This window comes from Ruditapes philippinarum, unplaced genomic scaffold (assembly GCF_026571515.1).
Source record: "Ruditapes philippinarum isolate M1 unplaced genomic scaffold, ASM2657151v2 ctg2181_1_1_1_1, whole genome shotgun sequence".
NCBI lineage: Eukaryota > Metazoa > Mollusca > Bivalvia > Venerida > Veneridae > Ruditapes > Ruditapes philippinarum.
In genome coordinates this window covers 5,722-32,550 of record NW_026855723.1, presented here as the reverse complement: position 1 = coordinate 32,550, position 26,829 = coordinate 5,722, and the positions used below count along the sequence as shown (strand labels likewise).

At 34.5% G+C, this 26,829-nt stretch overlaps 1 protein-coding gene and 1 long non-coding RNA gene across 3 annotated transcripts in view; one reads left to right on the top strand and one right to left on the bottom strand.

Annotated features, from left to right (window-relative positions):
* The window catches only part of LOC132744210 (serine-rich adhesin for platelets-like), an 89,877-nt gene extending 76,968 nt beyond the window's left edge, over positions 1–12,909 (bottom strand). The window contains exon 1 of one of the 2 annotated variants that reach the window (XM_060732831.1): positions 12,795–12,909. The gene's annotated coding sequence lies outside the window, so the exon portion shown is untranslated. Of the gene's footprint in view, positions 1–3,752; positions 3,905–12,794 lie in introns of those variants that run through there. The other variant, XM_060732830.1, reaches the window with a different exon arrangement.
* Positions 12,910–12,923: 14 nt separating this feature from the next.
* LOC132744212 (uncharacterized) lies at positions 12,924–25,491 on the top strand. The gene is made up of 3 exons (XR_009627672.1): positions 12,924–13,061; positions 22,541–22,635; positions 25,132–25,491. It is a non-coding gene; the product is annotated as an uncharacterized LOC132744212 (long non-coding RNA).
* The last annotated feature ends 1,338 nt before the right edge of the window (positions 25,492–26,829 follow it).

Here is a 26,829-nt window from a genome sequence, read left to right as displayed (position 1 = left end):
TAATTTTTCTTTTATTTTAATTTTAACATCTATTTTGAATTTTTAACCTTAAACCCTTTTTAAATTTCTAAAAGGGATTCCAGCTCCCAAAATTTGGGAAAAACTGCGGGATATTCATTCATATTATAAAGGTGAAATTTTCTAGTTTTCGGCAAGGAAAACTGGTTAGTAGCAAATATGCAGGGCTGGCCTGGCTTTATCATGGTGGCATTAAAAAATAACCTGAGAGTACTTTCAGTTCCAATAGGGTTACTTTAGCGTTAGTAAATCAATTATCTTATTGAGTCCAACCAGATTCGATTATATGGCTTAAAATAAAAAAAAGAATTAACAAACAATAGAAGAGTGTTTGCTCTATAATGATCATCCTCTTTGATTGGCAAATAAAACCTTAATCAATCATAATTATATTGAATATAGTTCATGAATGTTTGCTAAAAAAAGTTGTCTGAATTATTTTGAAACCACTACTTTCATACAAATCTAATTCTATTTTCAGCAAATTTTCATATTCTGTCAGAAGCTGTTGAACACTAAGCATTTTCTATGTACAGTCTATGTTTTGCTAAATTATATCAAATCTGAACTAAACTTTATATCACCCCCTGGACCATGTTTGGCAAAGTTTTTTTGTTTTTTTTTTGTTTTGGTCTGGCAAATTTTATTGCACAATTTACACATTATTCTGCCATAGGAAACAATAATTATTTTCATTATCAGCATGACACTGGAATTAATTCTGCAAATTGTGCACAGTACCTTACAGATATAGGAGTATAAAAGGAGACATCAGATATATTGTCAACCAACCCTTTGAGACTTCCATGCTTAAGTAATTATTACATCCAATACAGGGTTAATCTTTGTCTGAAATAAGAGAATTGAACAGAGAGTACCATTATGTATCAATTACCTTCCCATAAATGTCAATATTTTCTTCAACACATAACACCTACCCTCAACAGTTTCTTCATTAATTATTAAAAGAACAAATGACAAAAAATGTGTCATTGAAATAGATTGCTTCATCAAAGAAATTGTAACCACATGCATCTCTGACACAGGTAATGTTCAGTATATAAACAGAATGTACAGAACCCTTAGAACTGCCAGGTTTAACAAATAACATTTTCAGACAAACAGCAGCTTCTCTATGTACACTACCAAGGACCATATTCTATTTAAAGCTGCCTTCAGCTTTTCTAACGATTAAATATGTTATTTTTAGATAAATCCTTTCATATGATTGTCAAATCAAAAGAATTAAGATGGAAAATGAAATCTTGGGACATAAAAAATACATAAACATTAAGGAAACCCCTCAATGTCTCTTATCTACCAGTCCTCTCTCTATATTTAAATAAGTATAGCGAACAATATGTTTCCTGATGACATGAACATCACTACCTACCTACCTATCCTCCTCACTGATGCATTACAAATAGTTCTTGGGGATCTATTTTGAAGAACGTTTAACAGAGATATGGATATAATTACTGAAATAAATACTTAGATTGAAACAACACAGAACTGTTTTCCCAAACAGAAAATAAAAGCTGAAGGCCGCTTTATGAAGAGGTTTTTGTTCCACTAAACTGCATGCAAGAATTCTTACATAATCAAATAAGCAGGTAAGTAAAATTTTAAGGATGTACAATTACATTAGTGCACACCACTAACTTTATCACCGGGGATTGCTATTTTAAATTTAACCCATTTTTATGAGCATTTTGGAAAAATGGTTTTTCATTAAAATCCCCTTTAATTTAAATTGTATAATACTATAAAAAACGCTTCAACACAAATCAAACGGCAAAATTTTACTGGACATTCCCCTTGCAAACAATGCTATTAAATTTCTGTACCAGAAAACGGGGGGACATCTAAAATTTTGCCAAAAAATCATTTTTTTTCGTTGTTTTTTTCCATCATAATTGTTTCAAAGTGTGCAATTTCTAAATGGTTGAATGAGTAAAATTTCTTTAGCTTTGGGTTACACGTTCCTTAGATCAATCTGAGTCATTTATAGCCCCACAAGCCCAAAAATTTTTGGGGATGAGGGGGATCCGCCCCCCTTAAACCCCCCCAAACAAAAGGGGCAACCCCCCCTTCGGGCCCCCCCGATTATCTTTTGGTTTGGGGGGCCCGGCCGAAAAAAGTGGTACTTTTTAACAACATTTCTCAAACAAAACAAGTGTTGGGGGCCTAAATAAGGCATTTTTTCAATGCCATTTGAGACAATAAAAAGGGGGGGGGGGGAAAAAGGCGTTAAAAGGCGTGTATATGAAGTAATGGGTTAACAGAAAATGATGAAAATACTTGAAATTACCCTAAATCGCGTTTTTTTCCATGTTTAAACATGGTCTGTCATATAAATTTGAAAGAAAAATTGTTGTTTTGTAGATTTTTTTTTTTTTTTCATTAACCCATTACTTCATGAGCATTTTGCGAAAAATGGCTGTTTTCATTGAAAGTCTCCCATTACAAGTTCAAATTGCTATAATACTATAAAAAACTGCTTCAAACACTAATCAAACTTGGCACAAATGTTGACTGGACCATTGCCCTTGCAACAACATGCTCAGGCTTAAAATTTTCTGTTACCATGGCAACGAGGGGACATCTCAAAATTGCCAAAAAATCACTATTTTTGCGTTGATTTTTTCCATCATAATTGATTTCAAAGTGCTGCAACTTCTCAATGGATTGAGATAGAGTCAAATGCTTTTCAGCGTTGGTTACACGTTACCTTATGATCAATCTGAGGTCATTTATAGCCTCTCACAAGTCCAAAAATTTTCTTGGCGATGAGGGGGACTCCGCCCCCTTCAAACCCCCCAAACAGAAGGGGGCACATCCCCCTTCTGGCAACCCCCTGATGTATCTTTTGGTTGGGGGGCCGCGCCGAAAAAGTGGTCACTTTTTTTTAACAACATTTCTCAAACAAAAACAAGTGTTGGGGGGCCTAAATAAGGCATTTTTTTCACCATTTGAGACAACAAAAAGGGGGGGGTGAAAAAGGCGTTAAAAGGCGTGTATATGAAGTAATGGGTTAAAAGTAGACTGTTGACCATATGTTTTAATTATTTTTTTAAAAAAAAAAAATGGACTTGTCTGCATACAACAAAAAATGTTCAAAATACAAAATAATATTAAATCAGTTTAAAAGTGAATGATTTTTAAGTTTAAATGTGAAAAATATAAATAATGCAGAATTATTTACAAATAGTCTGTGGGCAATAAAAAAATTGCAAACATTTCATATCATTAAAAAAACAATTTTTTAATTCCATGTTCATATTGTAAATTTTTAGTTTAACAGTACTGTAAGCCAATGTAACCAGGAAAAAATGTGTAATGTACTGACCTGTTGTCATTGAATTATTAGCAAGAATGTTTATTAAGATGTTCAATCGATCCCACACATTATTTAAATATATTAAAGCTCATGAGTCACTGATTCTACTAAATGCAACTATGCGGACCGCAAGATTAGCGGACACTCTTGCAAATCAGGTTTTGAAACTTTACCTAACTCATGATAAATATTGGTTGTTTTTTTTTTATCCAGATTCTAAGACTGACAACAAACTTAACGCCGATATTAGACCAGTAAAGCTTATATAATAACATAAACATGGAAACACTGAATCCCTTCATTCTGTAATAATCAAAACAATTACTGTACAAATTAGGATACCAGATCACTAACATTTTAAAAATACAAGAAGCTAAAAACACCAATTACTCACATTGTTAAGCTTTGTTCCTCCTTTCCTTATTAACAGTTAATAAATACCACTATAAACATTATACTTTTCCTCATACAGTTAACTTGTTAACATTAACATCTACCTGTATAATCATCTGTCAATCGCCCATGTGAAACTGCAGCGCTATGTACTGAATCGTCAACGCAAAAAAATCATCCAATAACTTTAAAGTAAACAAAAAAAAATAAATGCAAAAACATCATCAATTTATTATTATGTATGGATAAATTTGTAAAATTAAAGCCACAACAGGATAACAAATTTTTTACTTATTTACATCCTTTTATTATTACGATGAAAATTGTTAAAATCCTAAATTCTTATTCAAACATCGTGTATCAGTGTTGCTGGGCTGGGAAAATCCACTTTAAATGTCTGGAGAAATTTATGGTGAATGGTAATTTAAATGAAGTACGATGTGAACATTTCTGATAGAAAGTCGATAAATTGTAAAATTGCCCTTATATGGTGACTATTGACCCGAGCCTGAAACTTCGGCAAAATATGACATTCCTAAAGTTGGAGGAAATTAACGGACTAAGTGTGAGTGCAGTTATTTTCATGTATTGCAATTGATTCCATTGATTATTTAGAAACAAATGAGTCACCAGACAAAACTGCTGAATTTCAACAAACAAAATTATCAGGGTCTATAATGCACACTTCTGATAATAACAAAAGTCTTATCAAGGAGCGAGGGGATAAGGCGATTTTGATATATACATAGAAAATCAGAACTTTAAAACTTTTAAATCATTTGGAATTGTACATATCAGTTAAATCTAAATTAAACAAAGTGACTTAACTCCCCTCCCACCACTAACAGGGCACAGTCACCTTCCCTCGCAAACTTACCAAAAAATTTACCTTGTCATGAAACTGCGTAAATATGACATAAATTATTTTATTTACAAAGTATTATTAATATAGCTCTACTATATGAATAAAGTTTAAGGAAGTTTAAACAGATTGCAAAAATTAAGACTCTTATATAAAGGCTGAATTTATGACTGTTACAAGTTAACAATTTACATATTTTCAAACTTTCTCTGACAGCCGGTGTTAATCATACAACAGCTGTTCCCATCACAATATGGAGACAAACATTTATATTGATTATATAATACCATTTCATATATAATATTTCATAAAGGCACTGCACAGTCTATTTAATACATCAATGTCTATGAATATTCTAATTGTCCAAAACTACCATTGACAGCATTAAATCTTTATCTTATTTATATGACTGTACATTTATTTTTCATGGATTTGGTTACGTACTTAGCAAACTAGCAACATGCACATTTCATTATTTTGCACTTATTTAAAAATGTATGAGCTAAATTCATTGATTTAATTCAGACTCCTGTCACAACTATGATTCCTCATAAGATAACAGTGCTAGGAATCTGATGTACTGGTCAGTGCTAGGAAGCAGATGTAGTGGTCAGATCTAGGACTCCAAGGTAACAGTCAGTTCTAAAAAGCAGAGGTATTGGTAAGTTTCAGCAAGCAGAGATATTGGTTAGTTCTAGGAAGCAGAAGTATTGGTTAGTTCTAGGAAGCAGAGGTATTGGTTAGTTCTAGGAAGCAGAAGTATTGGTTAGTTCTAGAAAGCAGAGGTATTGGTTAGTTCTAGGAAGCAGAAGTATTGGTCAGTTCTAGGAAGAAGAGGTACTGGTCAGTTCTAGCAAGCAGAGGTATTGGCCAGTTCTAGGAAGCAGAGGTATTGGTTAGTTCTAGGAAAGCAGAGTATTTGGTTAGTTCTAGGAAGCAGAGGTCATTGGCCAGTTCTTAGCAAGCAGAGGTATTGGCCCTGTTCTAAAAACAAAGGATTGGGTCATTCCAGAACAGAGGTATTGGGTCATTTGGGAAAAGGGGTTTTGGTTATTTTGGGAAAAGCAGAAGAAATGGAAAGTTTTGGGAACGGTTTTGGGCCAGTTCTGGGGCGGGTATTGGCCTTTCTGGGAAGCAAGGTTTGGTCAGAAGCAGACAGGGCTGCCAACAGCAAATCACAAAATCAGAGGAAAATACGCCAGGGATCAAGGGGGCTGCGCAAGCCCCCTTTGCAACTACCATTGACAGCATTAAATCTTTATCTTATTTATATGACTGTACATTTATTTTTCATGGATTTGGTAGAACTTAGCAAACTAGCAACATGCACATTTCATTATTTTGCACTTATTTAAAAATGTATGAGCTTAAGTCATTATTTTACTTCAGACTCCTGTCACAACTATGATTCCTCATAAGATAACAGTGCTAGGAATCTGATGTACTGGTCAGTGCTAGGAAGCAGATGTAGTGGTCAGATCTAGCAAGCAGAGGTAATGGTCAGTTCTAGCAAGCAGAGGTATTACTAAGTTTTAGCAACCAGAGTTATTGGTCAGTTCTAGGTAGAAGAGGTATTGGTCAGTTTTAGCAAGCAGAGGTATTGGTAAGTTTTTAGCAAGCAGAGGTATTGGTCAGTTCTAGGAGGCAGAGGTATTGGTCAGTTCCAGGAGGCAGAGGCATTGGTCAGTTCAAGGAAGCAGAGGTATTGGTCAGTTCTAGGTAGAAAGAGGTATTGGTCAGTTTTAGGAAGCAGAGTAATGGTCAGTTCTAGCAAGCAGATGTAATTGGTCAGTTCTAGCAAGCAGAGGTATTGGCCTGTTCTAGGAAGCAGAGGTATTGGCCTGTTCTAGGAAGCAGATGTAATGGTCAGATCTAGGACTCCAAGGTACCAGTCAGTTCTAGGCAGCAGAGGTATTGGTAAGTTCTTGGAAGCAGAGGTATTGGTCAGTTCTAGCAAGCAGAGGTATTGGCCAGAGCTAGGAAGCAGAGGTATTGGTCAGTTCTAGGAGGCAGAGGTATTGGTCAGTTCCAGGAAGCAGAGGTATTGGTCAGTTCTAGGTAGAAGAGGTATTGGTCAGTTTTAGGAAGCAGAGGTAATGGTCAGTTCTAGCAAGCAGAGGTATTGGCCTGTTCTAGGAAGCAGAGGTATTGTCCTGTTCTAGGAAGCAGATGTAGATGTCAGATCTAGGACTCCAAGGTACCAGTCAGTTCTAGGCAGCAGAGGTATTGGTAAGTTCTTGGAAGCAGAGGTATTGGTCAGTTCTAGCAAGCAGAGGTATTGGCCAGTTCTAGGAAGCAGAGGTATTGGCCAGTTCTAGCAAGCAGAGGTATTGGTCTGTTCTAGGAAGCAGAGGTATTGGCCTGTTCTAGGAAGCAGAGGTATTGGTCAGTTCCAGGAAGCAGAGGTATTGGTCAGATCTAAGTAGAAGAGGTATTGGTCAGTTTTAGGAAGCAGAGGTAATGGGTCAGTTCTAGGTAGAAGAGGTCTTGGTCAGTTCTACCAAGCAGAGGTATTGGCCAGTTCTAGCAAGCAGAAGTATTGGTTAATTCTAGGTAGAAGAGGTATTGGTCAGTTCTAGGAAGCAGAGGTATTTGTCAGTTCTAGGAAGCAGGTGTATTGGTCAGTTCCAGGTAGAAGAGGTACTGGTCAGTTCTAGGAAGCAGAGGTAATGGTCAGTTCTAGGAAGCAGATGTATTGTTCACTTCTAGAAGCAGAGGTATTGGTCAGTTCTAGGTAGAAGAGGTATTTGCCAGTTCTAGGAAGCAGAGGTATTGCTCAGTTCTAGGTAGAAGAGGTATTGGTTAGTTCTAGGAAGCAGAGGTATTGCTCAGTTCCAGCAAACAGAGGTATTGGTCAGTTCTAGGAAACAGAGGTATTGGTCAGTTCTAGGAAGCAGAGGTATTGGTCAGTTCTAGGTAGAAGAGGTATTGGTCAGTTCTAGGAAGCAGAGGTATTGGTCAGTTCTAGGAAGCAGAGGTATTGGTCAGTTCTAGGAAGCAGAGGTATTGGTCAGTTCTAGGAAGCAGAGGTATTGGTCAGTTCTAGGAAACAGAGGTATTGGTCAGTTCTAGGAAGCAGAGGTATTGGTCAGTTCTAGGAAGCAGAGGTATTGGTCAGTTCTAGGAAGCAGAAGTATTGGTCAGTTCTAGGAAGAAGAGGTATTGGTCAGTTCTAGCAAGCAGAGGTATTGGTCAGTTCTAGGAAGCAGAGGTATTGGTCAGTTCTAGGAAGCAGAGGTATTGGTCAGTTCTAGGAAGCAGAGGTATTGGCCAGTTCTAGGAAGCAGAGTTACTGGTCAGATCTAGCAACAGAGATATTGGTCAGTTCTAGGAAGCAGAGGTTTGGTCAGTCTAGCAAACAGAGGTATTGGTCAGTTCTAGGAAGCAGAGGTATTGGTCAGTTCTAAAAGCAGAGGTATTGGTCAGTTCCAAGAAGCAAAGGTATTGGTCAGAGCTAGGAAGCAGATGTATTGGTCAGTTCTAGGAAACAGAGGTATTTGTCAGAGCTAGCAAGCAGAGGTATTGGTCAGTTCTAGGAAACAGAGGAATTGGTCAGAGCTAGCAAGGAGAAGTACTGGTCAGTTCTAGGAAGCAGAGGTACTGGTTGGTTAAAGGTAGCAGAGGTACTGGTTGGTTCTAAGAGAGCAGAGGTATTGGTCAGTTTTTAGAAAGCAGAGGTACTGGTCAGTTCCAGGAAACAGAGGTATTGGTCAGTTCTAGAAAGCAAGAGGTACTGGTTAGTATGTGTGGCTATGTTACATTCTCAGTTCTTGATATTTTATTTCTTAACAGCAATTAAATATTCTCCTTCTTCATTATAACAGTGACAGCTTCCATTACAAGTTACACAACAACTGTTTGGCAGTCACTGTATCTCATTTAACAGATAATTGCCAATCACCTTGGAATTTAATCACTGGAACTCTTCCAAATTGCCAGGATGTTCCCGTACATTTTCTCAGAAAACATGAAGCTGTAGTCTGTTTAATGCCTGTTAATCTTTTTCAAAGAAGTTAACAAGTTTCATTATAAAACACTGTCTCATTCTTCAACAATACTATAAAAAAAACCCTAAAAACTGAAAGCTCTGTAACATGAAAAGTGAACGTTAAATTGTAATGCAATAAACAATTTAGATAGATTAATCCAATTTTTTACACACATAGATCTTTGTATCAAACATGGATTTACAAGCAACGTAAAACTTTTGGATATGAAGAAAACTCAGGCTATTATACTCATTTGCAAATACAGTTTTGATCTCCCAACATGTTCAATATGAACAACTACCAAAGATTCTACCTTTAACAGCTTGAAACAAAATTATATCTATCTTTGGTTAAGATATAAAACAACAAAAAACTGATAAGTACTCAGGTTAAAACCTTTCAGAGCTATTAGTCAAAAAATTTACTCCCATATTCATAAAACTTAAATTGCCACTTACAGACTCTCTAAGAGTCACATGGAAAAAGGGCTTAGATAACCCTAAATTGTTCACGTAAATTGCTCTTAATTCCTTTAATAGAGAACTAGATAACTAGGACAAAATCATCCATGGTTAATTTTGATTTCACATGTGTACCAAAGTATGCATGAAGTAAAAACTTGCAGAATCAAGATCTCACTTTATAAGTTTATGTAAAACTGGTGTCCTCAGTCATACAGGGCTAAATTTGACCCTACAGAGCTTAATTTTAACAAACAATGCAGATAATCATCAGACAATGCTTCATGTTAAATATCTATCAAATAGGCATTGTGGTTTATGGCTGGACGATTTCTTAAGACATTGAATAATTTGACAGGTAAGTAGGCTTCCACATGGTGATGCCACATATTTACGGTAATATTGAATCTGTGGTTATTGCACTTTTGTGTAGCCTGCTTAACAGAGTAGCGGCAACAAATAGGGATCACTTTTGCTGTCACATGTCTGTCCATCTGTCATAAAACTTGTCTAGAACTTCCTCAAAAACTACTGATGCAATTTTAACCAAGTTTTGTTGTGCTGCTTTTGTGCATATTATCTGCATTTTCCAGTTCAATTATTTTTATCAGAGTTATGGCCCTTTCTTGACAGGACTCTCATTTCCTGATTTTTAGGGCCCCTCTCCAATTAATATACTGTTTTACCCTATTTTTGAAAAATATTCCCTTCTATAGTGATCTATCAGTGATGTTGAAAAAAATGAAACATTTAACAATCCAGTCACTATACTTGAACATTCCTGAATGTATCTACAGATAGTAAATTACATGAACTTTACCTTTCCATTTGTATGTTCAAAAATATAAAAAAAACCTGTTCACAAAGTGGTATGAATTAAGATTTATTCAAATAGAAAGCAGTTTCTTTTAAGTTTCAAATTTCAATAATATTGTCTCATAGATTTGCAATTAATAAAACTAAAATTAACTATTTCGGACCTTAATAACAAGCAGCTCATTGGCCTGATTCTCATTGCTGGGCTTTTGGTGCTGGCAAAATATGTCCAGGCTGGTTCTATTTAAGTTCAAATACATACATCCAAAGGGAAGTAACACTTACTTCTAAAGGTTAATGTTACATACATTTACTTCCAATACATGACACCATTTTTCTCTAAATTGGTTAACTTAGGGCCTGGACTCCTTTCAAATTCTCATTTGTACACACAATTGTGAAGAAAAAAAACGCCTGTAAACCCTGTTAATTATTCTGAGGAAAAAAGGATTTAATTAAAGAACATTGTGTGGATTAAAATATTCTACATTGGTTTTCACTCATTCTAATCATGGCATTGAAAAGCCATGCTCTGATTTTCAAAAAATCTACAGATTTAAAATGTTTTGCACAAAAACATTGTTGTTTAGGGGAATGACTTAAATATGTCGTATTTGATCTGCAATGCTGACACTGGTCACATGGAAATATGGATAATGCCATTACCGTGAAATAAGTGTTGATGCGAAATTAAATTCATGCTAATAATGAATCTAAAAGATAACTGATAACTAGACTTTACTTTTGACTTTAAAGTGTTTAGTAGGACCAGAAAAGGAGAGCTTTCAGCCAAATTCTAGACAAGGTCCTTCATTTCTTTTTGAAAGACCCTGTCAGGACTTTGTGTAGCTAAAGATATTTCAGCGAACAGGTTAAATAGTACTGCTAGATCTGTCGCACAACGTCAAAATAAAAGCAACATGTCAGAATAGACATAGTGGCAAACGGTATAAGTCAACCCGGCCTTGAGTGAATCTGGCCCCAAATTAGTCGATCCGGCCCCATTCAATAAGATTTCTGGTCAACCCTGCCCCATTTTTATTATTAGTTATTTGGCATTAGCTTTTTCCACTCAAGAAATAATGGGAATAATTATTATTGCAAGATAAAAAGCTTCATGATATCTAGAAGCACATTAGCCATTGTTATCAAAACTAGTTAACTAATGTGATTTATTGTTTAATAAACAACTTATTTCAAGTAAAGGTGATGATTACAAAGAAATCTTTGTAGACATTTTCTTGTGCTTTTTATCTTGATAATTATTCACATTATTTCCTGAATAGAAAAAAGATAATAAGAAAAAGTGAAAAAGTAGTGCTATATTAATAATATTAAAATGTTTCTCTCTTCTCCCTATTGATGAGACACAGTTTTCAGAACGGCCAAGTTGCTGACAACTCTTTGTAGCAGTACATGTGAAAAATGAAAACACATAGAGTAAGTCATGAAATGTTTCCAAAGTTAGATATCAAAAAAAAAAATATTACATTATTTTTTCTCTTGACATTACTATAATATTTCAGTAAGCCCGCTTTCGACAGTCACCCATCAGAAAGTACTGCTGAAAATACATGACTATGGAATCAGAGATCAAACTTTAAAATGGGTCAAAAGTTTTCATCAACTATAAAGGCATGTTACTGTTATAAACAATATTTAATTTAAACTTGATTCCAAGGTTTGAACAAATCATTTTATAATCATTTGTAACCAATCAACTGGCAAAGTAGCCATAAGAACAATTATATATGTAATAGCTAGCCCATGCAGGTTACAAAATTGGCGCCCAACAGGGGACACTTCTAGCTTTAGATAGGCTAACTTACCCTAGAATTTTAACAACATGGCTGAGAATAAAAATAGATTGTCCGATGAAGACTTTTGTTTAATGTATGATGAAATGGAAAATCTTAGGAATGAAAATCGTAGGCGGAGACTCCAAAGAGAGATTGATAGTCTTCAAAGACAGATTGGCCAGACATGTAGTGAACTTGCTACAACAACACCTGTGATGGATAAAACATCTACAAGGTCTACTATCATGAAACCTGCTACTTATGACAGAACTTGTGAATGGACAAACTATAAAGCACACTTTGACACTTGTGCAACTTTGAATGGCTGGAATGAAAATGAGGAAGGTTTATACTTATCTGTATCCTTACGAGGCCAAGCTCAAGGAGTGATTGGAAATTTGACAACAAAGACACACAATAATGAGGAACTTATGAGAGCACTCAAAGATAGATTTTCACCAAGAAAGCAGACTGAGCAAGAGACCGTCGATCAGGTTGACGGTCTTTACAGACCAGCAGAGACCGTTGATCAGGTTGACAGTCTTTACAGACCGGCAGAGACCGTTGTTTTTGCAGGGACCGTCAATAAGTAGGTCCCAGCTGTATGAATAGATGCTGTGCAATATGGCGTCGTACAAAGGGACGAAAGAAAAAAAAATTGAATACCCAATTGACTTTAAGTAAAATATAGGGTATGGAGTTTTGGAATACCCAATTAAATGGAGCTAAACCCCAATTCCAAAGGAAATGAATGAGTAATACCCAATTCACATTCAAAGCTTATCTGTTGCTTTGGTTTACCGTTCTTATTTGAAAATCAATTTTGGGGCAGCATAATCCAAATTTTGGGGCCGGATTGACCAATTTTCGGACCGGATTGAGTAAGCCCAACAAATTGTGCGCTTTAGGGCTTTTTTTATATAAATGATGGTCGCCCTTTGTAAAGACAGACATCTATGGAATATCAGATTATAAAATCGGTCTGTCTAAATCTTGCAGTCGACTAGGATTGAGTCATTAACTAATTTTGTGGCCGGATTGACTTTGGACCGGGTTAACTTGGGCCGGGTTGATATATAAAATAATCTTTAAAGGAAACTAAGTTTAACCAATTACGTGTTGTATGAACGGCATCATTTATGTTTTCTGTATTCTCCTGTAGTCTCTCAAATCAGGCGCTTTTCTTTAAAGAAATGACTGGTTACAAAGGAAAATCATGGTTATTCAAAAAGCGAATGAAATATAATTGCAAGCAAGCGTCTGTCGACAGTGAAATTATGTATACGTCGGAAGCAGTCTTTGTGACCTTTACCATTTGGATTGCCTTTGATGTCACCGGCTGTGAGGCCGTTCGAGTTGCATAAGATTTGAATCAAACGTACGGTATGATTTACTTGTAATATTTCTTTTTTAACCAATAAAGTCATCTAATTTGATTTGTTTTCAACACAACTCAAAATCTTATAAATATAAAATTACATGTAATTTTATTTTAACGTCGCGAAATCTGATGTCTTTTACTCAAGAAGTCACACATTTGTTCACGTGTTTGTTATTAAATCGTCTAATCGGATGTGTACTAAAATTTAATTTAATATAAAGCGGGTGGAGGTTTTACCGATCACTAAAGCCGAAAACAGTAAATGATCGGTACACGATGTAAGGGTATATTTTCTTGGTTATAAAATCTACTTGAATTCATCTACATCTACATCATACTGCTTAACAATCAATTCTGATTATGACTAGCAGGCGCGTTGTCAGGGAACTGTTAATAAAAGAATTTGTTTATATGCAAATTAAAAAGTTAAAAGAATAAAAGTTCTACAAGACTATTACTTTAAAAACATAGTGTGCAGTTTAGAATTTATAGAATGGGTCAAGCCTCTCAGTAAAGATGTTTAAACTGGGGCTAGACTGAACAGTAAGGGGAAGGCTATTCCAAAGACGTATGCTCCTAGGAAAGAAAGAATTTTGATGATATTGTGTCCTCGAGTAGGGTATCAGGTAGTTCAGATTTCTTGTTTGAGTAAGGTGTTGGTGGTCAACAAAAACAATATTGTTTTGGATTTTATACAAGTAGGTTACAGCACTGATGTTTCGACGCTGTTCAAGGGTTTGCCAATTAAGATCATTTATCATTTTTGAGACACTACTTGTATAGTCATAATCATTAAAAATGTATCTAGCAGCTGATCTTTGTACTTGTTCTATCTTATAAATTAAGTATTTCTGCCAAGGATGCCAAACTATGGAGCAATATTCAACCTGAGGTCTAACATAGGTCTTATATGCAGTTTCTTTTATCTTTTTATTTGGAGTTTTAACATTTCTTCTAATGAATCTGAGGGAGTTATTTGCTTTAGATGTGATGTTGTTTATATGTTTGGTCCATGAAAGGTCTTGACTAATAGTGACTCCTAAGTATTTCGCTTCTTGAGTTGAGTTTAGTTGGATGTTATGGAGGGTATAAGGAAATATTACAGGGTTTTCTTTTCTTGTTATCCTGAGAACTTCACATTTGTCAGGGTTGAATTCCATGGACCAGTCTTTTTTCCCATTTTTCTAATGCATGGAGGTCATCTTGGAGGGTTTGGGCATCTTGTTTAGATCTGATGGTTAGGTAGACAACAGTATCATCTGCAAAGAGTCTAACCTTACCTTTGACGCTATCTGGGAGGTCATTTTATGTAAGAAAGGAAAAGACAGGGACCTAATACCGAGCCTTGGGGGACACCTGAGAGAACTGGTAGAGAATTCCTGATTTTTGACCTTCAACTACAACTTGCTGGGAGCGTGACTTAAGGAAGGAATGGACCCAATTTGTAACCTCATAACTTATACCCAATCTTTCTAGTTTACTCACAAGTTTGTGATGGTCCACCTTATCAAATGCCTTACTGAAATCCATGACTATGACATCAGTTTGTTGGCCACTTTCAAGATTGTCATGAATTTCCTGGGAGAGAAGCTTACTAGCTGGGACTCACAACTCCGTTTTGACCTGAAGCCATGTTGATAGGGGCTAAGGATGTTGTGTTTATCATAAAAAGACATAATATTGGACACTAAGATGTGCTCCATCAATTTGGACGCTATGCATGTGAGGGAGATTGGTCTATAATTACTGGGTTTGCATTTTGGGCCTTTTTTGTAAACTGGGGCAATTATTGCATGCTTCCAGTCTTCTGGGACAATACCTGTTTTAAGTGAGATCTGGAAGATGTGGGTCAGTATGGGAGTAACCTCTTGATGGAGCTCTTTTAATAACCTAGGGGATATTTGGTCAGGACCAGAAGCTTTATTTGGGTTTAGGTCTTTTAAAAGTTTCTTCACACCATCTTCCGATATATATACTTCTGGCATAGATGGGTGGAGTTTTGGAATAAGCTTCTGTTTGCAAGCTTGGGGATAAGCTAAGGGGCTGAGGCCGAGAGAAGACAGACTCAAACTGGGAGTTAAGGATATCTGCTTTTGCGACTGGATCAGTAAATGTTTGACCTTCTGATTTGAGGGTGCCACACCACAGCTTTCAGTTTTATTACTTTTAACATATTGGTAGAATTTTTTATTTTTCACATTTTGGGAGTCTTGGCTAAAAATGACAGAGTCTAGGTATTGCCAGTATGCTTTCCTAGTTTCTCTTTGGATTTCACTTTTAAGTACTTTGAGCTTTTTGACCAAATCATTTGATGGGGACTTTGACCTTTTAATGTTTTGAAAAAAGTTCTATCACGTTTCCTAATTTTTCGAATAATGGACTTGTTTATCCATGGTAGGTCTTGACGTGTTTTAGTGACTTTAGTTGGTATGTGAATAGAACAAAGGTGGTTTAGTTCGTCCTTGAAGGAAATCCAGGCTTTGTTGGGATCAGTGTGGTGTGTTTCACTGTAGACCTTGGCATATTTACTTACGTCATTTTTTAAACAATTCCAGTTTGCCTTATTATAACATTGGATTTCCCTCTTTGATTGAAGTGGACGCCCTCTGTTAATTTGATTTCATGAAAGACTATGTCATGATCTGAGGAGCCTAGGGGAGGTAGGGTTTTTGTACTATGTACGTGGGAAGGCATGTTTGTGAGGAACAGGTCAAGGACGTTGTTACCTCTGGTAGGGATGTTGACCATTTGCTGCAGGTTTAAGTTAATGAGATTTTCAAGGAAAGAAGTGTATATGTTTGGGAACTTACAACCTTCTGTCAGGGATTCTGTTGACCAGTCGATGCTTGGCATATTGAAGTCCCCAAGCACCCAGACAATACTATTTTTGGGGATCTTTTTTATGGAAGACCAAAGTTCATTGAGGGGTATCTCATCCTTCTCGTTAGGTTTATAGAAGGAAGAGATATAGATGTCCTTAAAACCTTTAAGGGACATTTTGGCCCAAACTGAATTATATTTTGATTTCAGATCAGGTTGTTCCTGGCTTAGGATGGATTTCGATATAGCAATGAGGGTTCCCCCACCTTTGCCCTCTAGTCTATCATCCCTATATACCTGGAAGTTTAAGAAGTCAGGAAAAATTTCCGCTGTTGATATTTCAGGTTTTAGCCATGTTTCAGTACAGCAAATAATGTCAGGTTTGACTTGGGATATTACCTGTTGTAAATCTGGTATTTTATTTTTAATAGAGCGACAATTTATGTTTAAGACGCACAACCTTTCACATTCTTTAAGTTTTTTGTTTGCCTTTGGAGGATGACGCTTATTTTTGGGATTAGGGGTGGAAGTAGCAATTGGTTGTGTGCCTGGGCTGCTTGAACTAATGTGTGATCTATGTGGGGAGGAGGTATCATTATCTAGAGCCTTTGGAAGTTAGAGTAGTCCAACTAGATTCTAATTGTACTGCGCGACGAGATATTGTGCTATTTTCGTGTCTGGGCAATATCTCGTCTTTAAAGCGAGATTCTGCCACAGAATTAAAATATCTCAGAATCAAGCTTTGACACGTCAATATATTTTGCCTAGAAGTTAGAGTAACATCATTTTAACAGCTACATCTGTTTGCTTGCATAACTGACCATTGCTTCTAAGTTCTTTTTCCGAACATTTATGTTTGTATTACAGAATGCATAGAAGTCTTAAAAAACGCTTAAAATATATCTACCAGAAAACAGGATATTGTGTTACAAATTATATGTGACTTCATAGTTAGAAAAACAAATCAATTTCATTTAAAAGTCATTAACAGAATACAGACGTTTCAATTCATCATTTTATAAACATTTTACAATAAATTTCTATGGTTGAATCCTAAATGTAAGTCTAAACTTGATTGATACATTGTCACCATTATATGCAAAACTTACAGTTACATTGAATTTGAACATACAGATCTATATGTTTTCAGCAGTATTTTAATTCAAACTTTTCTCCTCTTCTGGCATCTTTCGCTTTCATAAACGTTCTACCTTTCGCATCTCTTTTGTATGTTCTTCCTGTTTCTTCTGAGCCATCTTATCCTCCATCAGTTTTCTGTATGCCAATCCTGTAAATTGCTTTTGGCAATACTACGCGACCCGTAGCTTTCGTCCTTGGTAATTTAGATGTTGGAATCATCAGTTGTTTAGAAGAGGGTAGGGGCTGGGCTGTCATTGAATATTAGGGCTGGGTATTGATCAGAAATTTCCGATACGATACGTATTGCGATACAGACCAACGATACACAATACGTATTGACGATACAGTACAATGATGCTTCATTGTTAGGATGTACTTATTAAAAGTACTATTTACATTTCATAGATGCCCTGGTGAAATATTATTAATCTTTCTTATATCTGTTTTAGATTTTGACTTTGTTAATGATGATATATAATACAGAGCAGGTGCATAGGTACCTTAATTAGTACATTTGAGATAATATTTTGAAAATGACATGATGGCCCCTTTTTTTAGATATATTAAACAATTATTTTGAAAAAAAAAATAAAAAGCTTTGTAGAGAAATAATTCAATGCAAAAATATAATTATGTAAATACTAGGAAAAGTTAACGCAGAAAATAATTAAAACATCACTATTTAATATTTATTATGACAGGAGTCTAGTACTGTCTACAAGTCAACTGTTCTAAATTATAAGATCTTTATAATAAAATCAAATTTTTGTAGAATTTGAAATATATACGCTGAGAAAGTATTGGAACATTGAAAATTTTCTAACAAATCATGTTTTTTCTATCTTAAACGGTAAAATTACAATAAAAATATAAATATCATGTAATGATGTTTGTGTGTCGTAATCCGTAACGTAACGGGAAACGGTGTTTAGCTACGTCTTCGCGCAGTCACATTTATTTAGTTAGCAAACTACATCTTGGAAAATCAATAAATTTGTAGGATTTATGTGTTTACAATATGTGTACAATATGTGTTTGATTAAATTACAAGTAAATGTTTTTGGTCTAATACAAACTACTGCCGACCTGAAAGTATTTTTTACCAGTGTTAGAAATAGGAGATTGAATGGCCGAATAAATTTTGTCACAGATTTATCCGTCATTTTGTGTATTGACACATTCGTTGTTCCACCTGAACTAATCAATGCAGCCTTTCAAATATTGCTGAGGGCCTTCTTAACATTTACTTTAGAGAAAATTCCACACTTTTGACTTTCGTGTGGACATTTTAAAGACGATAGTTTTAATGTAAAGCCATCATGTTTATAAGTTCCACTTTTTTATTAGGTTGTTTCCCTTTGTATCGGTATAGCTAAAACCCGATAACCGTACCGTATTGAAAAACGGAAAATCGATAAATACCGATTTACCGGTATATTGATCCAGCCCTATTGAATATCACGATATCGATATATCATCGATATTCATCATCCGATACAATATCGATACACACTTTCAAATATCGATACAAGCTAAAAAAAAATTATTTCTATTAATAAATATATACCTCTCAATTTTGCCTAATAAGAGAAGTCACTTTTTCCAGTTTTCTAGGCTAACTTGAACTTTAAACTCTGTTTTCAAATGTCAGAGACAAAAGTAACAGAAAAAAGACACTTTCTGGTAGTTTGTAGTATTAGTAATCTCATAATAAGCATGCATAAGACTATGATCCTAATTTAAAACACACATTTAAATGTTTTTCATTGTATCTACTGTGAAAGTCGATATATTGATATATCGTCGATATTTGTCTCTCGATATATCGATACAAAATTGTCCATCAATGACAGCCCTAGAGGTGAGGGGTGGTGGATTGCTGGTATTTAATTTTGGGCCAGATGGTTCTTCATTTAATAGAGCTGGCTGTGCATTCTGAGATATTCCGTTTTCTTGACTTTGTGACAGATTGGCATCAGCTTGTGGTTGATCTTCCTGTCTGATGTCCTGAGTATTTACTGATACACCTATGGAATTTTCAGATAGATCTTTATCAATAATTATAGAATTTTCTGCGGGCAGATGAACCTCTTCTTCATTTGGCTTACCTATAGCTGGGCTCATTGAGGGTAGTGACGGACTGAAAATCTTGATTGATGATATCACTGCACTGGAATCCAGAGGAAAAAGCCCTGCTTCTTGAAACCCCTTGACTGTTATATCCGTAGTTGTGCTTGCCTCCCATGCCTTTCTGAATACTTTGGAGAATTTCATTTTGCATCACATGTAAAGCATGTGGTAACAAGCTATACAATTCAATACAACTTTGCTGACAGATATCAGAGGCTTTCACTGTAACATGTGTTGAGTGACCATCAATCAATAACAATACTTGCTTCTTTACAATATCTGGCATTAACTTCTGGCACAAATTAATAGTTAGGTCAGCCTTTGATTTAGTGTGTTGCCTCTACATAGTATCTCCAGTCTGTCTGTCCGTCTGTCTTAAAACTTGTCCAGAACTACTTCTCAGAAACTACTGGTGTAATTCCACCCAAACTTTACAGGAATGATCAGTACCATGTCTAGTTGTACATATTGTTGGCATTTTTATGCCCCCGGGCATATAGTAATTGAACCGTCTGTCCTGTCCGTACGAGGTTAACCTAGAACAGCAAGTTGGATTTTTCTTAAGTTCTACCTGTACCAATGGCTTCTTAGTTTACACACTTACTAATCAATACAAAGTACATGATCTGGTCAAGTTACATAACTATGGCTTCCATATTTACCAAGTTATTGCCCTTTTCAGCATTTAGAAAATGAATAATGGTTAACCTAAAATGGCCAGTTGGAAATATCTTAAGTTCTATCTATTCTAATGGCTTCATAAGTGGTCTCTAGGGTCAAGGTCACTGGTTTAGAAAATAAATTTAAACATTTTTTCTCATACAGCCTTTACTTTTTGGTTGATGTCTTCCATGTTTAATACAAACATGCCAAGGGAGGTCCTCCTTCTTTGGGCATACTAAGGGGTCATTTGGGTCATGGTCAATGTCACCAATGTCAAGGTCACCAATGTTAAAAATAGATTTTTACAGGTGTATTAACCATATTCTACAGACAGATGTCATTTATAATTGATAGGAACATAAAATTTGATGGAGTTAGTGGTCAGTTGGGTCAAGGTCACCAGTGCTAAAAATAGATTTTTACACTTTTGCTCATACAGCCTTTATTTATTGACAGATATATTTCATATTTGGTAGGAAGATAACTTGCATGATATTCATCCTTTTGATTGAGGTAGGGATCAGTGGGTCAAGGTCACTTGTGCTAAAAATAGATTTTTACACTTTTGCCCATACAGGCTTAATTTATTGACAGGTGTATTCCATATTTGGTAGGAAGATAACTTGCATGGTATTCTTCCTTTGGATTGAGTTAGGGATCAGTGTGTCAAGGTCACTAGTGCTAAAAATAGATTTTTACACTTTTGCCCATACAGCCTTTATATATTGACAGATATATTTCATATTTGGTAGGAAGATAACTTGCATGTTATTCTTACTTTGGATGGAGTTAGGGGTCAGTTGGGTCAAGGTCACAAGTGCTAAAAATAGATTTTTACACTTTTGCCCATACAGCATTTATTTATTGACAGATTTATTTCATATTTGGTTGGAAGATAACTTGCATGGTATTCTTCCTTTGGATTGAGTTAGGAGTCAGTTTGATAAAGGTCATCAATGCTCAAAATAGATTTTAACATTTTTGCCCATACAGCCTTTATTTATTGACAGGTGTGTTTCATATTTGGTAGGAAGATAACTTGCATGATATTCTATAGGTGTCAGTGGGTCAAGGTCAAGGGTGCCAAGTATAGATTTCTTACATTTATATATATTTGATAAAGTTGAATATTTATCACTTAACAAGTCATAGCAATGACTTGGCAACTTATATATTTCTCAATTACAAAATGCCATGACTCTGTCAAGCTATATAACTTGTGTTTACAATTTTTTGGCAATGTTTCTGTCCATAACTGAGTGAATGAGTAAACATTTTTGAAATATTGCTACTGACAAGAATCGGAGCCGGGGGGGGGGGCATTTGTGTTTAACAAACACATTCTTGTTTCAGTTTAATGATTTTTGCCAGAGTTATAGCTCGTTAATTATTTTAATCTTTGATATGTAGCGTTAACCATGCTTTAAAGGGTTGCCATGAAAATGTATCAGATATTATTATTCCTGATGTATTTAGTTACTATTTACTGATTGTTCTTATAATGTTAATAATGTAACTACACCTTGCAAAAAATAAAGCCACTGTTGACCAATTGATATAAAAGAAATTGCTGAAGTGATTTTTGCAAAAAAATTCTTCTTATTCTATATGGTCAACTAATTTAATGTACGTTACATACTGGGAGAAACTACTGACCAGTTAAACATATAAATATTAGAATCTGCTGACCAGTTAAATTTCTAGTGAAAACTGCTGACCAGCTAGCTACTTTAGTTTTTAAGATTTATATATAGAGAATTCAGAAAAAATGATATATATCCAAAAGTTTCTTATTTAATCGATATTGTTTATTTGTTTGTAAATAAAATCAATGTTGCATCTTGCAAAACAATTACCTGGTAAACCACTGCTGACCAATTAAAATGGCTTATGTGATTTTAAGCCATATTTTCTTTTTATTCTACATACAAATTTAATGTATTGTACATTATATAACTGGTGACTTGTTATAACATGTAGTGAAAACTGCTGACCTGTGATATATATATCTTTTAAATGTCAACATAACATCATTTTCATCTGAAATCTGTTGGACTTCATTAAAGTTGTACACAATTTTTAAAATTTCAGTTATGTTTTAGTTTGTATTAATATGTTAAGCAAGCTTATTTGCACAGAAATGAAAATATCACAAAGCAGAGTCTTAGTTATTGAACAAGATAAATCTGGAAAACGGGATTATTTTATGTCACATTTAGTTTTGGTGCAATTAGAATTGTGCACTGAACAATAGAGAGAGTGTGATTTTAATCACTGTAACTTTGTGGCCTTGAGAAGCCTTGAAGGTCACAATATATAAATGTAGAACTATTTATATACCAACCTTTACCTACCTCTCTAACATCATTGATTTTGTTTTGAATTTCTGTTTCAGTGAACAGAAAACTACTTTACTTCTTGGGTTACCTCATTCAGTCTATGACGTATTTAATAATAAACAAACAAATAAGCAAAATGATTGCGAAAGAAGTTAGTAAACAAAATCTCGGTTTTTAGCATGTATGTTTAAACAATGGATTTAAAGCATATTATTTGAATTACATTTGTATTTAAAACTTCCAAAAATTATAAAACTTGTATAATAATTATATTGGTGTTGATTTTAGTGTTAATATTTGGATATAAGAGATGACTTTCATTCTTTGTATTATTTCTGCAATGAGGAAATCAAATATTTATTCGCATAACTTTATGTTTGTTATTTCAGTTCTGTTCAAGATGAGTAACCCTTGTACAGCTGCGACTTTACCAAAAGTAATATGTCGTAGATTTTCTACCGGATCAATGCAACACATAAAACAGGTTATTATTTACTGTAACTTCCTTATTATATTATCACCTATACATGTGTATATACAAGAAAAATTAATTTTGACTCACATTAACATATAGACAGATGATCAGATAGATTATTATTTACTGTAAACTTCCTCATTATATTATCACCTATACTTGAATATACAGTCGACTCTCGTTATCTCGAAGTCTTCGGGACCGTCAAAAAAATATCGAGATAACGAAATGTCGAGATAAACGTATGAGGGTTTGAACATGTCAAAAACTAATTTTTACAGAAGACATGCGCATACCTTTTAAGTCAAATAAGTACGATGTTTCATAATCTTGTGTCAATCCTTATAATAAAAAATAACAATTTGTTACATAATTTAACGGATGTTTACCAGCGGAAATACAGCATTTAGGTGCTATGTGATAAACACATAGTGAGGTTTACTCAGTTATACACCACTAAAACAAAAAACGTTGTTTTCTAACCTAATTTATTTATTTATTTAGTACTTTAACATTGCATAATAACACATATTACATGAACATATTCTTTTTCCCTTCCTCAACTTCTATAATTGCCTTGTATTTCTCGCTGTATGACTTGGTATTCAATTTTCGTTTGGCACCCTTACCTCCAGTTGCTGAGAGTCTGGATATCCCCCGGATTGGTTACCAGGTCCTTCTCCAGATTTCTCAGCTGTGATTGATCCAGATATCCTCACGGGTTGGTTACCGGGCCCTTCTCTAGATCGTTCACCTGGTGTTAGATTCTCAGACAACTTTATACTATCATCTGCCTCCGACATTTTCCCGATGTATTTATATAATGTACTTATATTGATACTATTTCTTGGACTTTTAAAGTAATAATGAATTAAATACAGTGTTTGTATGTTTTATAAATAACGGAAAATTCACTCATTTTCGACAAAAGTCAATCAACACGCTAATTAGATTAACATCAATTATTATGACACGCGCTTTGAGCGATAACCGTCCGCTTTGTGTTTTTCACACCTCTGCGGGAGGGCGCAGACAATTATTTGTCGAGATAAACAAAGGATTTTAGTGTAAAAAGAACTATTGGGACTGAAATATCACATCGAGATACTGAAAAAATCGAAATAAAAATATCGAGATAAAGAAATATATTCAATATAGATAAAGAAGGGGAAAAAAACGGGACTTTCAGAATTTGATCGAGATAACGAAATATCGAGAAAAGCGATGTCGAGATAACGATAGTTGACTGTACAAGAAAAATTAATTTTCACTCACATTTATATATAGACAGATGATCAGATAAATTATCTTTTTTTTATTTAACAAATTTAATTTTGTTTTGTCTAATTATTATATATTTGACTGGGACATGTTTAAGAATTACAGGAATTAATTTATTGACTGTAACAAATGGATGCTTATTCCTGCCTCTATGTATTGTAATATAAATATAATAAAACCTGTACTATTATGAACATTGAATGAAGTTACCTGTGAGACAATACATTAATTTATAAAAGGACAATACATTTTAAATGGACTACATCATTTCACATCCCTGTCAAGGGTATAACAGTATTCTTGACAAAAAGATGGTTCCTGATTGGACAGGTATACCAATCTAGTTAGTAGAGAAATGGTTAAATGTGAAATTTCAGATGCAAAAGTTTTGTAATTAACTTGTTTAATCAGAAAACTGTTGGTTACTTTAAGATTAAGAGATTTCAGTACCAACATACATGTACTAGTATTGAGTTACTGACAGTTTTACAGTGTCTACATAGACATGGTAGCATACAAATGTAGGACTGTTTACTTCAAGTGCTTTCAAGAAGATTAGATTTTCAGAGGGAAGATGGGTAGGGGGTTTATGTTATACCAACAGGACTGGTAGAGCACTTGAAAAAGTTACAGGCTTTCCATTAGTGGAAGCATTTGGGAGTAATTTACTCCTGATTTTGATATGTGACTTCCAAAATATAATGCTTTTCCTTCTTTACCTATATAATTTGACTTCCAATGTCAGACATTTTCAGTCACAGACTTCAAAATTTTAAAACTTAATAGAAGCCCTGAGATTATTTGGCATCTTTCCATTTCATTGGTGAAGGAAGGCCTGAAATTCTCCTGCCATAATTATTTCAGACATAAACATGCACCTGAGTAGAACAACCAATTTTCTGTAAGTTTGCTGGATAGCTTCCTCACATGAAAGAATCCAAAGTCCCTGATGGGATTTGAACCCACAGCGGTAAAGGACAAGTGGTTAAGTCAGTAACCTTAATCACTTGTCCTAGGTGTCCCACTGAAAGAAAGTTATTTTATTTCATGTATTTAAAGTTTCTCTTTTACTCAGCAATTGGTCCTTAGTTATTAAAGCCCAGCAAAGTCTGGGGTCAGCTTGTTTGTGCAACAGCAACAGTAACTGTAGTTTTACGTTGTGAAAACTGGATGAGAAATTATATTCAAAGTGATTGCTCTATTAATGTTTTTATTTATTTTCAGAATGATGATGTGAGTGTAGGAAAGAAGATTTGGGACAAATGGGCAAAAGGACTATTATTATGTGTTAGTGTAGGAGGACTAAGTTTTTCTGCTGTTAGTACAAGAAACTTATACGACTCTAAAAATAAATGTAAAGCATATTGGAACGAGAGAAAATTCTAAAAGATAGTTTTTTAGGAAAATGCTTGTGTGATTATAGGAAAATCCAAAGAAGTTCTGTGAAACCCCGTTTTATTGTGAAGTAAAACATGCTTCTATTCATTCACTTAGTACCAACTTCATTAGTTGTACTTTGTTTTAAAACCAGTCTCGGAATGCTGTTTCCTCATTGGTTAAAATATAAAGACACATTAATATATTTATATACTGTAAAACACTTATTTTTCGCGAGAACCTTATTTCGCGAATTTGTGGCAAAATGTCCAAAATAATTATTTCGCGTCAACATGAATTCGCGTCTTCCCAAAAAATGTTAAACCGGAAACCCGATGTCATTCGGATATGTTCTGTCCTGTCCGTTCACTAACTTTGCGTCGTTTGTTCTGCGACAAATGCATTTATATCTGTATCAATTTTACTGATAGCTATCTAATAGTCTTGTTAAGTGAAACCGTCTTGTCTAAAAATATGTCAATAAAGTTTGATAATTATTTGATATGTGTTTACTGTGTTTGTCATGTATTGTTAAGTTTCTATGATTAGCCATTCAAAGGCAAGCAGACGAAAATCAATTAAACGGTACTGTAATTTGCCTAACCTGTAGTAAACAATTATGTTTACCCTCCGGCTTAATCTGAAGTACAATACAATAGGATACTATAAATAGTAATGTTACAAACAACTCGCAGGTGCTAATGGATTTTCACATTAATTAGAACAATCATTAGAAATACCATTAAAATTTTGTGAGACGCATTAATTTGTTTATACTTAATTCTAGTGCAAGCCACAGTTATCTTCCTTGACACATGTAATATGCAGCATAGAAGATTTTTTCCAATTCCTCAATAATACCAAATTGTTACAGGTAAATATATCATACTAGTAAGCTGTACGATATGTATATGCTGCAACAATTCAATAGCTTTATGATGTAACTAGAACTGGTTTCGATTCTTTCCCGCAGATATATATCCATGTGTACGCATTTTCAGATAGTGTTCGTTTTCGGACAAGTGTATAGACAAAGTGAAATATTCGCGAGAAATATGAATTCGCGTCTTAGAAAACTCGCGAATATTAGCGAAAATAAATTTCTCGCGAATAATAAGTGTTTTACAGTAATACATACATTGTATGAATTAAAATTAACCAATTAAAAGCAGACTGGGGACTTCTATGGTCTTTATGATATAAGAGTTTCAGTTTTAGACTGATTGGACCTCTTCGTAGACAGGCGGGAATTCAAAATTTCTGTGTGTAGTTCTTTTGTACATGTCATGATGTGATGTCCCTTTTTGTTAACATATTTCATCATGTTTTACATATTAAAATAGAATGATAATCTATTTTTTATATAGAACTTTTAAGTTAAAACTTGAAACTATAATTATTATCAATTATTATCAATTATAATTTATGAGAAAGTTAATATTTTTAATTTAAATATAGTAATTGAATTAAAATATTAAAGAAGCGAAATTTAATACTGATAAAGTGTTAATTATTTTTGTTAGCTTTCATTTTAATTACATGCAA